This window comes from Calidris pugnax, unplaced genomic scaffold, assembly GCF_001431845.1.
Source record: "Calidris pugnax isolate Ruff unplaced genomic scaffold, ASM143184v1 scaffold215, whole genome shotgun sequence".
NCBI lineage: Eukaryota > Metazoa > Chordata > Aves > Charadriiformes > Scolopacidae > Calidris > Calidris pugnax.
The window spans coordinates 774,215-787,070 of record NW_015090997.1 but is presented as its reverse complement, the minus strand read 5'-3'; the positions used below and the strand labels follow the sequence as shown (position 1 = coordinate 787,070).

At 55.3% G+C, this 12,856-nt stretch overlaps 1 protein-coding gene across 1 annotated transcript in view; it reads left to right on the top strand.

The window, feature by feature from the left end:
• Positions 1–459: 459 nt before the first annotated feature.
• The window catches only part of CNTN2 (contactin 2 (axonal)), a 30,960-nt gene continuing 18,563 nt past the window's right edge, over positions 460–12,856 (top strand). Inside the window, exon 1 of the mRNA XM_014955464.1 lies at positions 460–581. The gene's annotated coding sequence lies outside the window, so the exon portion shown is untranslated. The remainder of the gene's footprint in view (positions 582–12,856) is intronic.

Below are 12,856 nucleotides of genomic sequence, written 5' to 3'. Positions count from 1 at the left end.
CACGCCTGGTTCGTGTCTGTGTACACAGATACACAGAGATGTATTTAAGCAGGGGGGTGCACATATATAGAGAAAAAAAACACACACGCTGCACAGAGGTGGGTGTCCCCGCCGAGACACCCCCTAAGGGCTAATCCCTTTCCTGATTCCACCCCACAGACATGGGCTCGGACCCCCCCCCGGGCTCACACCTGCTCCAGCCCCGGGGACGTGGGGGGAGCTGGGGGCGATGGGCGCAGGCGAGGGGTTTCTGCTGGGGAAGGGCATGAATTATGCATGATGCTGCAAGTCGCTCTGCCTCCCTGACTGGTCCTTGGACTGTGGCAAGTGAGGTAAAGGCAGAAGAGAAAAAAAAAAAAAAAAAAATTAAAAAATAAATAAAAAAATCCCCTCTCCAGGGACTGGCGTGGTGGTTGGCAGCGAGCGAGGGAGCGCGCACGCAAGGAGGAGGAGAGGGAGGAGCACATCCTAATGCAGAGATGCTGCAGTGGCTTCGGGCACACACATCCACACTCGGGCGAGCACCAGCCAAGCGCTGCCTCGCAGCCCGGCCGCCGGCACACGCACCCGCCCCGCGCAAGGTAAGAGCCTTCTCCATCCTTCCTCCGGCCCAGAGGGAGGAAGGAGGCTCCGGGTTTCAGGGCACCTTTCCCCAGCAGAGCCAACTTGCAGGCGCCGCTCGGCTTTTTCTCCGGGAAGAGGGAACCTGCCAGATCCCGCTCGCCTCCAGCGGGGATGGGGAGGGCAGAGCAGGGCTCGGTTTGGGCATTTCTCAGCAGGAGATGGTTTTTGCAGGTGATGGAAGCTCTGCCTGAGCTGGAGAGGAGCTGGGGGTGGAGGTGGGAGGAAGAGGGGGGGCTCGGGCTGTGTCACTTGTGGCAGGGGCTGAGCGGCCGAGGTGGCCGTGGCTGTCAGCAGAAACAGCTCTTATGGAATAAGTCTGAGAATGATTTTTATTATTATTATTAATGATGACTGCTGTGCTTTTCCCGGTGCGTTCTGGCTGGGGGCACTTTCAGAGCCCACTGGCAGGGTCAGGCATCTTGAATGTAGTGCCTGGGAGGGGTTGGGGGGTGGGGGGGGTGCTCCCACAGCTTTTGCTGCACAAAACTACTTCAACATCTCCAGCAATGGGCTGGCAGAGCCCAGAGCAGCCCAAGAAACCGGGGCTTCCTCTCTAGGGAAGGGGGATGAGGAAGACCGTGGTGTCCCAAGTCCTTATATACCCCCCAGATGTGGGGTAAGGGGTGGCAGATGGGGCTGCTCTGGGCACCCGGGGGTGTTTCTGTGTCTGAGGCTGGTGGGGGCTTTGCAGTGTGTTGGGGAAGCTCAGGGCAGGGGGGAGCTGGAGGGGGTCAGTGCAAAGTCGTGGATGAGAACTTTTCCCCCCCCAGGACGTGGGGGACACCAGCAGGCAGGACACTGCTTCCCCCTTTCCCACCCGCAGCGGGACGGATGCTGGGAGGGGGAGGCAGCCGGGAGCAGGACAGGCTGGGCTGGGATTTTTGGGGGGGGCTTCAGTCCCCATGTCTTAAACTTATCTAAAACTCCCTCCTCCCTTTGCCTCTCGCCCACCGACTCCCCCAGGCTTGCACCACTCCCACCAGCCCCAGCTTGATTTTTCTGGCTGGACTGGGGAGTATTCATAAGAGCTTGTCATCTCTCTAAGGAAACACTAGTTGCTTTGAGGATGGGAGGCAGCAGCCTCTACATCCCAGAGCTTGAAATAACCCCAGCCCTCCCCAGCAGCAACCCCGGCCCCAGACTTCAGCCAGAACCCCCAGAAAGGCTCTCGCTCCTCCCAGGCCACCTCCACAACAAGTTCTCAGGGTACAAAGATGAAGCACAGGCTCTTGCATGGAATTTAGGAGCAGGTTTCATCCCCAGATGCACGTCTCAGGGCTGTACATTTGGCACTGAGCGCACCCGACAGCAATGACACCGACCCCAGAAGCCGCTTGCTTTGCTAATACAGGAAAACAGCAGGTCCCAAACTTTCTAGAAATAACTGTACTTTCCAGGGGTAGATTAGAATTAGCCAAGACTGAAGAAAACTGAAAACGAGAGGGTCATGTCAAGCCCAGCTGCGTGTTCTCCCTGGAGCACGATTAGAGTAGCCCGAGACAAAGGGATGCTAATGCTCTTCTCCATCACCCGATCAATTACTACCAAACAGAGCAACCACGACTTTTGTCGCTCAAAATACATCTGCAGAGAATTTAATGGCCTGTGCTATCGTTCGCTCTGCAGATTTACCACAGGCAAATCATAGAAGGCAGAAAACCCAACCGTATCATTAGAGAGGTAGTTCCCCCGCACGCACCAGAGGCACCTGAACGCGGTGCAGGGAGGGTCTGACCCACGGAGCTGGGGGTCCACAAGGAGACTGAGCTCACGGGCATTAAACCACCCTACATGCTTTGTGCATGTCCAAAAATCCAAATTATCCATGAGGAGTCATCAACCCCTATGACAGACACCTCCCCATCCTTCTCAGAGATTCCTCCCTTCAGCGACGCCTGCGAGCTCCCCCGTCCCCCACAGCACTTTGTCCATTTCCAATGGCCACGCCACCCCCCCAAGTCTTGGATAGTTTTCCTTGAGGGTTCTGGGCACGAAGCAAACCCACGCAGTCACCTGGAACACATCACATCCCTGAGGGAGCCTCCCGACAGCTCCCCAGCCGAGCCGTGCAGGGCTCCCTGCTCACTGGAGCAGAGCTGCAGGAGCTGGCGAGCCCCAGGCTCGGTGGCCACAGGGCTAGCTCCCAGCACAGGGCTTGCCCTCCCCAGCCAGCCCTTCTGCTCAAAACAGCAATGGGTTTTGCTCTGTCTCGTGGGGACTGGCTTAACAGAGTTAACTACCGCCTCTAGTTATCCCACACAGCTGGAGACGCATCTCCCTCCTTCCCAAATCAGTGCCGTGCACTCTCGGCCCTGCTTTCCAGGGATGAGGAACCACAGATGCCCAGGATGGTTTTGGGACGAGCTGATGACAACCCTGGAAGCCCAGGGCTCTGCAGCGATGGGAGCACGTTGCTGCAGACACCCCCTTTGCAACAGGTTGGCTTCCAGCGCCGCCTTACAAAAAAAATACACCACGCAGGAAACCCCAGAATTGACCAGGGGCTTTTAAAAATGCTGTTAAAGCGCAGACACACAGAAAGAGATAAGAGAAGCTTCCTTAGAGACTCCTTTAAGAGTCAAAAATAACATAGAGGGAAGGGAAGAAACATTATTAAAATCTGCTGTGATAGGCTGTATCAGGCTCTTTCTAGACACTTTCTGTCTTTTTCTGACACTAGATGTCTTTGGGTGCTTGCAGAGCTGTAGAGAAGGAACGGGTCTTGGCAGACTTAGAAACAAAGTCAGGTCTCAAGCTATACAAAAAGCTGTTTTCTTAAACCCAAAATGTTTTCTTCTGTATGACAAATGCTCTTGGCCCCATTGCCACAAGGTGGTTGTCGGGTCCAGGATCTTATTGGAGAGATGTTTGAGACAACCACGAGGGAGTTGTCCCAAGAGCTCAGGGAGCACGAGAGGTATTCCCACCCACAGCCGGCTGTGAAATACCAAACCCAGCCCCCAACAGCAGCCTAAGTCCTAAATTATTACATGTATTATTTATTGTACAGCCCCTAGAGCTGTCAGTCCCGCACCAGAAAGCCATCAAACAGGGAGCCTACCCCGGAGGAAGGAAGAGGGATAGATGTTTTGTGCTGGTTCTTGCTTGTCTTTACAAAGCACCTGGCACCATTTGGGGACTGGATACTAAAAACCACTTTAACAAAGGCAGGTGAGAAGGTCGGACACAGAGATGATGCCTTTCAAGGAGCAAAATAAACATGACACCGTTGCAGGGGACGCCCCAACCTTCTCCTAGGAGGGAGAGGATTTTAGCACTGCTTCAGCAAGGTCCCTTTGGTCTGTGGGTACCACATCTCCCCAGCATCCCAGTGCCCATCGCCCCCCAGCACGGCCAGTACCAGCACCACTGGTGCCACAGAGAGGACTGAGGAGCTCAGTGGGGCTGAGACAGATGCCCACAGGGCACCACTCCTGGAGGTATTTAAAAGATGGGCAGACATAGCGCTTAGTGACAGTTTTTAATCAGAGTTAGGTTGATGGCTGGACTCTAGATGCCCACAGGGCACCACTCCTGGAGGTATTTAAAAGATGGGCAGACATAGCGCTTAGTGACAGTTTTTAATCAGAGTTAGGTTGATGGCTGGACTCTATGATCTTAAAGGCCCCTTCCAACCCAGACAGTTCTACACATGGTGCCCTGCACAGACCCCCATCACACTGGGAAGGCTTTTGCCTTCACTACTGGTGCGACCAGTGACACCAACAGGGCAACCAATGCTGGTGTGAGGGGCTGCCAGATGTTTGGGCTTCCCCAGATAACACATCACCTTCCCGGGGCCGCGTTAGCCAGAAGGTTTCCCCAAGCTCTGCACTTGTTTTTCCTCCCTGCAGCCTCTCCCAGGCTCCTGCCAAGTGCTTTTCCCAGGCAGGGGAGGGGAGGGGATGGAGCCAGGCTCCGTGGCAGGTAGGGAGCTATTTATACCGGTGCCACATCAAAGAGTTTCTGCTGCTGACGCCAGGGTGGCACTAATAGCAGGAGGTGGGTGGGTTTGCGGGGCTGGCAGCGCTGTGGATGTCCTGGGGTTTAGGCAGAGCTCCCCACGGCCGAGCTGTGCGTGGTGCCACGCCGTAAGGGGAAAGGAAAACCTGCAGTGGGAAGCTTTATTTCGGGAGTGTTATTTTGGGGAGATGTTGGCAGCACCTGCAGCCAGACCTGGACTCCCTCCCCTCCCTCCTTCCACCAACACAACAGCCTGACATCCCGCCTGGCTCAGCATCCCCGGGTTAAAAACCTGCATTTCCTAAGCAAAGAGGGTGTGAGCTCGTGCTCAGCTGGGCTTAGAGATTGGTTGGATGTACAGGGAATCTGCAGGGGACCCTCTGCAAGACAGGCCTGATATTTGGAACTTTGGCAACTGTAATCAAAGCATTAACGAGGATTTCAGGCAGACATCACCTCTCCAACACCCGCGCGCTAAAATGAAGTCACTTGTGGCCTTGTTTTCAAAGACTTTGAGCCTCCTTCCAGCTGCTATCGACTGGGGCTATTGATTGAAATACAAATCTTTGGGGAGAGCTTAGAAGCCACGTGCTGGCAGCCTGGGTCGGGCATGGAGCTGGTGCCCAGCCCGGGAGGCAGCGGGCACCTCCTGGGCAATACCCTCCCCAGCAAAGCTCCCTCCATCCCCCTGGCCTCAGCATCCCCAGCTGGTGTGGGAAGCTCTTCTGGGCTGTTTCTGTGGGTCTCCTTTGCTTTCAGGCACACTGTGCTGGTCCTCACGGCGCTTCCTTGGGGACAGGGACCCCGAGGTCTCACCTGGAGGAGGCAGGAGCCTGGTCCTGCTGCAGGGAAGCGCCCGGGTCCCACTCAGAGCTTCAGCTCCAGAACCCTGGGGATTTACCAAGGGTTTATCGCAGGAGAGCTGAGAATTTCACAGCTCAGGACAGATTTCTAGCACCCTGAGGCAATAAGGTGATTGTAGCCAGAAATGGGATCTGGCGGGTTCGGGGTGGAAGGAAAAAAAGGAGGAAAAATTAAACAAAACAAAAAAGCAGCAGCAAAAACACTAAGCGCAAAGCTCAGATCTAAAATTCAAACTGCCCAAGAAGAGTAGTAAAAGCCCATTCATAACATCGCCTGTTTTATTACAATTATTTATTACAAATTTACTACAATTTATTACGAATTTTACCACTGCAGTGACTCCGGTCCCAAACCCATCACATCCCAGCCCGTGTCTCCGCACCAAACGGAGATCCCAGCTTTGTCTCCTGCACAAAAAGGGGCTGAGCTGGGCACAAGCACCAGGGTTTGCCTGGAGGAAGGGGGGGGATCTGGCTGGCAGGGGGCTGAACCAAAGGGAAACTCCCACTGAGACCCTTTTACAATGAGGTGCCGTGACCCGCGATGTACATGAATGCACCAACCAATTATTAGGAAAAAAAGCACTTAAAAAGACACAGAGAAAACAGAGGGTACTTGAAGACTGTGCCTTCATGCAGCTGCCCTGCTGGGACTGCATCAGAGAGCCCTGCCTGCTCCCTGGGCTGGGATGAGGAGGACTAGACAGGTCTGTTTTGTCCCCAAGTGATGCTAAAACTCTCCCTGCCATTTGCAGGAGCTGCTTTTGGGTGTCAGGACCACCCTGCCTGTCACACGCCACGTGCTTGTCCCCGTAACACACCAGATAATCCACTTGGAGAAACGCAGCCCCAGAGAAGCAGCTCTTCTCTCTGTGCTTTGCTCAAACCAGGGTCCATCTAACTTAAAATAATTGATGCCAAAGGCACGAGAGAGGCAGCCTCAGTCCCTCCCGGCAGCGCAGGGCTCTCCCCAGTCACACCAATAATGCATTTACTGAAGAGGAGTTTCCCATGTCCCACAGGCAGGGCTTTCCTTCCCCTCACAGAGATTTTTCTCTCATTTTTTCCAGGATACTGGATAATCTGTGCTGCCCCCTCTCATTGCACACACAACCCCACCCCCGTCCCACATCTCTGAGCCTTCCCTTCCTTCATCCACCTCAGGAGGAAAGCACAGGAGCCACTGATCAAATATTGATCCTTATCAAGCCAGTTCCATGACAATTAAATTAATCAGTGATTGATAAGACACAGCAGCACAGCCAAAGTGCAGGGTGAGAGCACACATCCCAGAGTGTCCCCTTCCCAGTTGGTCTGCCAACCCTGGGAAAGGGATGTCCAAAGCCTTTTCCTCCCCCAGGGCAGGCAGCACAGAACCTCCTGAACACCAAGGAGTATTAAATACACCCAGTTTGGGTCACTACTGACCATTCCCTGGTGGCACGTTACCCCAGGCACACACAAGCCCACACGTGGGTGCCCCACACATTGGGATGTGCCCGTGCCACCCAGTAGATTCACACCTGAGGCTCTGCCCTCCACCCATCTCCCACCCCAAACCCCACAGCCTCCTGCCCTCTCAGAAACAATTAATTAGGGCCCATGCACACACCTCGGCCCTTACAAGGTCTGCTAGGCAGGGAGCAGGAATGGCATCACTCCGGATGCTCACACGTTTTGTTTCCATGGATATGGTGATTCAGAGTTGCTCCTGATGTCAATTGGTTTGCAGGGAGGGGGCCCTGCAGCATCCCCTGCCCAGCCCCACGAGGCAGGACCACAGCCCCAGGACTGTCCAACCCAAAAAATGACAGGACCAGAGCCAGATCCAAACCAAAGGAACCCCCACCCCAAATAAAATCCCACCCCTGAGCTCCAGAGGCGCCCCAGCAAACACACCTCACTTTTCTCCTAGCAGCAAGCAAAGCAGGTTTGCAGAGACTGGGATTTTGCTACTTGACTTAATTTTTAGAAAATACAATATATTTCAGCCAACAGCCCCCAGAGGCTGTAGGGACACTGGAGGCTCTTGCAAGGGAAGGGATATGGACGCAGAGGCGATGCTGGGGATTAAGACCACAGTCAACTGGGGCAGGACCCCCCAAATTGGCAGCAGTCACCAAGTTTATAGTGCAAACCAGCCAGGGCTACAGACCACACAGAGAGCCAGAGCAAGCACACAGCACCAGCTCCCAGTCACCCCAGTGACAACAGCCCCAAGGGAGCTCATCCCACCCTTCCCAGCCACAATAAGGGGGAAACCCCCACACCATCCCCTCCTGATGGGGTTCTCCCACACTGAAGCTTCCCCCTTCCCTCCCTAGATGCTTGAATACCCCCAAATTAAACCTTTTTCTCTCCTCTTTCCCCCCTTACCTCTCTCCATCACACCTTCTGGTCTCTGCACTGAGCTAGGAGGGTAGAGCCCAGCCTTGCCTGCAATTATACTAACGAGGGCTGATTGCAATTGCTCACACCTGGGGCACAGGGCGAGGGCAGTGGCTCTGGGGGGTTCAGGTCACCATGACCTGTGAGAGCCCCCTCTCCCTGTTTAATGTCTCTGCTCCCATCTTGGGGACCAGCCCCTCTGCCACAGACTGTCCCCCTTGTCCCCGAGCAGGGTGGTTGAACATCACAGCCATGGCATGGATGTCCCCTGCCTGCTCCCTGCCTGGCCCAGGTGCAAAAGCAGTGGCGAGGGCAGACAGACAGACAGACAGACAGACTGGAAACACCTGCTTTAACCCACCCCACCTGGGCAGGAGCTCCCATTCAGCTGCCCCCTTCCCCCAGCAAAGCCTTCCCAAGGCAGGACACACGGTGCTGGGTGCTGCAGTGGGGTGCAGAGCGTGTCCCCCCCCTCTCTGTGCCATCGCCTCGGCCCATCAGGCAATAACAAATGCATCCAGACAGCAGAGCCCCGGGTCCAGCCCTGGCTGCGGGGGGCATCGGCAGGGAAGGAAGGCAGGCTGTGAGCACCATCTGCTCCCACAGCCCCGGGCTGGGGGCTCTGAGCATCCTCCACCAGCCTCAGCTCCTCCTGGGCCCTGGGGGAGAGCCCTCCTCTGCCAGGTCCCCGCTCTGTCCCATCCCTCTGCCCCCCTGCCCGGCTCCTCGAGGCGATGTCAGGAGGACCAAGCCCAGGGGAGGTGAATGTGCCCATTGAAGGTGAATCCCACCCTGCAGCCACCCTCTGGGCTCTGTCCTGGGTGAGGGTGACAGGGTGGGACAGGGACAGCAGGGTGTAGCTGATGGCCAGGAGCCTCCCCAGGGAGAGAAGCTCCTGCTGCTCCTCTCCCTCAGCTTGCATAGCAGAGGAGAAGACCTGTCCAGAGATCTTCTTCAAAGGCAGAGCCTTTGGGACTTTTCCAAAGTGCCAAAAGCCATCCAAACCGAGCCGGGCAGGAGAGAGGGTACACAGGACACACACACACAGGACACACACACCCCCCCAGCTACTGGTAGAATTGTTTCTGGGACACAGCTCTGTTGCAGCCAGGGACAAAGCCAGCAAGCTGTGCCCACAGCACTCCTCTTCATCAGGTCCTGACCTGCACTGGGGAGCAGGGCTCCCCCAGCGCCTGCAGACAGGGTTTGGTGTCTGTAATGGGGAGACTGGTGAGCCTAGGGAAGGCTGAACTCCACCACTGGGCTACGAACCCCTCCAAGGGGGCTTGTGGTCCTCCTTTGGACCTCGAGGACTTCACTGCTTAGGATGGGGTTTGGGTGGCCCAGGATTTCTGCAGCAGGGGCTGCACCAACAGATCTGAACCCCCCCCAAAAAAAAAAAGCTCAGGAAAGGCTGAAACCAGAGTTTGCATCTAAATCAACCTCTCCCGAGCGCAGGCAGTTTTACAAGAGCACAGATAGATTACAAGAAAACCATTTGCAACTCATTGAAACACGCTGTTCCGGAGACGGACAAAATGTACCTAACCTTGGGCGGGTTTTGTGAGCCAAAAAAACCCAGCAAAGATCAAACGCGTGCCCTTTCCAGCCTTTGCAACAATCCCCAATGAAAGGGACACTGGCAGCACAGGACGAGCTCCTGCGTCACCCACCCTCAGGAGCAACCCCTCCCCGGGGGACGCTGCGGCTGAAGGAGCTGCCCCACTTAGACCCAAATGCTCATCTCATCGCCTCGCTGCAGGAGATTGAATTACACTCATTTAGCCTGGTAATAGATCGCACTGTGCCTGTGATGGCCCTGCCATCTCCTGTTAAAGCCCATCATCTCCCACCCAAAGCCACCTCTGGCCCCATCCTGCAGTCCTGCTGGAGATGCCTCCTCCAAAGGATGCTGCTTCTCCCTCAGAACTGGAGCTGCAGGCGCTGGACCAGGCAGCATCTCCTCTCCCAGAGGCTCAGGAGGACTCAGAATCTCTCTCTTTAACTCTTCCCCCCATGATAATGGATCGCTCCCAGCTCCCAGGGGCTCCCCAGGAAAGGGCTAATGCACGTGTTTCCCAGTGTGCCCATGCCTCCCCTGCTACTGGAGGTATTAATGACAGCAGCCATTAGCAGGGATGACAGATCCCCTTTCAGTACAACAGAAGGCTCTCGAGTGACTGTCAAAATACCCTATGAAGAGGGGAAAGAACAGGTCCCTGCGGGCCCCCTCCTAATTAAGGGCAGAGAGCAGTCCCCAGTATCAGATGCGAAGCGCTCGCCCGCGCTGCGGAGAAGTTCAGAGTCAGATGCGGGATCCACGGCTGGGGGTCGTGGGTTTGAGATGCCCCCGGGGTCCCAGCGCAGCCCCAGGTGCCATCTCGTGGTGTCAGACCCTCGGGCATAATTCGATGGCAGAACTTGGGGGATAAAGACAATCAGGAACACGCAAAACAGTATCCCAGAGGGTCATTTCATCCGGTCTCTAATTGCGAACAAATACAGCATCAGCACTTGTAGAGATCCCCCTGTTACTCTCCTGCGTTTGCTGTGGATCACGTTGAGCTCTCCCTGGTTATCACATTCCTCATATTTTACACGGGAATTAAAGCAGGGGCTGGGCTGAGGCTGGATGTAAAAGAACAAACCAGCAGCATCTCCCCGTGCCCCAGCTCAGCCCACGGAGCCGCAGCACCCCACGTCTCAACTTGGGAAAGGTGTTTCAGGAGCAAATAAATACACGTCTATATCTTGGGGATGGGGAGGATTCCAGAGCAATGGAAGGGATGGACACAAGGAAGTAAGAAGAGAAAATGATGGGAGCGTTAGGGATCAGAGCAGATGGATGGTCAGGGTGGAAAGAGGGAAGCTGCAGAGCTGGAGCCAGCAGCAGAACCGGGGATCAAAGCCCTAGTTTACATCATAAATAATGAATCAATAACTAATTAAATAATTCAAATCAGCCTAATTTTTACAAGATATCAGCTTTGCTCGGCCACAGGGAAGGAAGCTGAAGGGTGATGCCAGCAGAAGTTTTCCAAAAAGAAGAGGAGAGGCTGAGGGACTTGGGTCTTTAGTCTGGAGAAGAGAAGGCTGAGGGGGGATCTGATCAACACCTATAAATACTTAAAGGGTGGGTGTCAGGAGGATGGGGCTGGGCTTTTTTCAGTGGTGCCCCGGGACAGGACAAGAGGAAATGGGCCCAGACTTGAATACAAGAAGTTCCATCTCAACATGAGGAGGAACTTCTTCACTGTGAGGCTGGCAGAGCCCTGGAAGAGGCTGCCCAGGGAGGAGTTTCCTTCTCTGGAGACATTCAAACCCACCTGGACACGTTCCTGGGGGACCTGCTCTGGGTGGCCCTGCTTTGTCAGGGGGTTGGATGATCTCCGGAGGTCCCTTCCAACCCCATGTCGTTCTGTGATGAAGCCTCCGGAAACGGTGCTGGCAGCGATGGAGAGAGACTCTCTCGCTTTAATTTGCTGCCGCTGGGTGTAGAACAGCCTCGACACTCTCTGCCTTTCACCAACCCTGGGCGTTGGAAGTAGAAACCGAACCGCAGAGACGGGGAAAAAATCAACTTATTAATTAGCCCAGCGCCCGGCGTTGCCCGCGAGCCCACTCGGCAGCGCTGCCCACCCAACACAACCAGCAAAAAGCTGCTCCTTGTCCCAAAGCGCTTACGCCGCCAGCACCAGCCACAGGAGGGAGAGAGAAGGAGGCCGAGGGGGAAGGCAGGGGGAACAATGGGGCAGTGTTTGCCCAGAGGCCGTGGGTTCAGGACACCGTTTGGGGCATGATGCTCGTTGACATCAAGTGAATTCATGTGACTGACTCAAAAGGGGGGTGTGCCAGGACGAACCTCGCCGAGCAGCTTCCCTGTGGCTGCGTCTCACACTCTGCTCTGCTTTGTCCCCAAATCTCCTGTCTCTTAACACAGCTCGGTCCCCTCCCGCTGGGTTCTTCACAGCTGGGGTCCCTCCTTCCCTCAAATTAGGCACCAGCCTCATTTAGGGACCTGGCATCTAAAAATAGATATAACAAGGGGCAGGAAGGCTGGGCTCTGCTCTCAGCGCTGGTCTGAGAGGATCCAGCCCCCCCGGCCAAGCAAGATAAAAATTGAGGAGGATTTGGGATGGTGGGGGCTTGGTGTCCATCTCCTCCCTTTCAAATGTTGGGAGCAAAACCTTCTCTTTGGGGTGAGGACACAAAGAGGGTCCCCCCCACCAGGGAGGGACAAGAAGCAAACGCGGGTCTATCGCTGTTTGCTCAGGTGCGTGTTCAAGGGCTGCTGTTAATGAGCATCCCGTGAGATAACGAGCTAATCCCTGCTCGGAGGAGCTCGGAGCAGCGCTGCCTGCTCGGCAGATGGGCAGGGAGAGGGGTGGAAGAGGCACCAGCTGGAGCAGAGGGATAAGGAGCACCCGCAGTCCCCGCTCTTGGCAGCGCCTTCAGCAGCAGCTCCCCGGGGGTGGGCGTTTGGGAGGGCACCGGGGAACACGGGGCTCCTCAAAATGTTATTTCAAAAGCATTTGTTAACTAAAAGTGGGAAAAAAATACTCCAGCCCAACATCCCCTCTGGACTTAGGAGGACAGGGGTGCATGTCTGAAGCTGGTCCCGTGGGGGGGTTTAGCCAAGGAGAGAGCAGGGACCGGGGTCAGCACAAACACCTCTGTGTTTTTTTGGGGGTTTTTCTTTTTATTTTGGAGAGATGCTGGAAGCCAGGAGTCTGCAGAGGGGACTGGAAATCACTGCTCCACCTACTAACGTGTCTCACAGCATCAGGAAACGCCTCGGGGCTCCGTTCTCTCTCGATTAACTATTCAAATGCACTGAACTTGGCTGGGGTGCAGTGCTCAGGGATGAGCTGGGACCCCCCAATTTCTCCCAAACAAGAGCTGTGGGGCTGGCACGACACCCAAAAAGCAGCCACCGCCTGCCTGAGAGAGTTTCAATTAAAGATGCCTTTTTTCACAAAATAACAAGAACAAATTATTCCTTCCTTCTTCCTCCATCC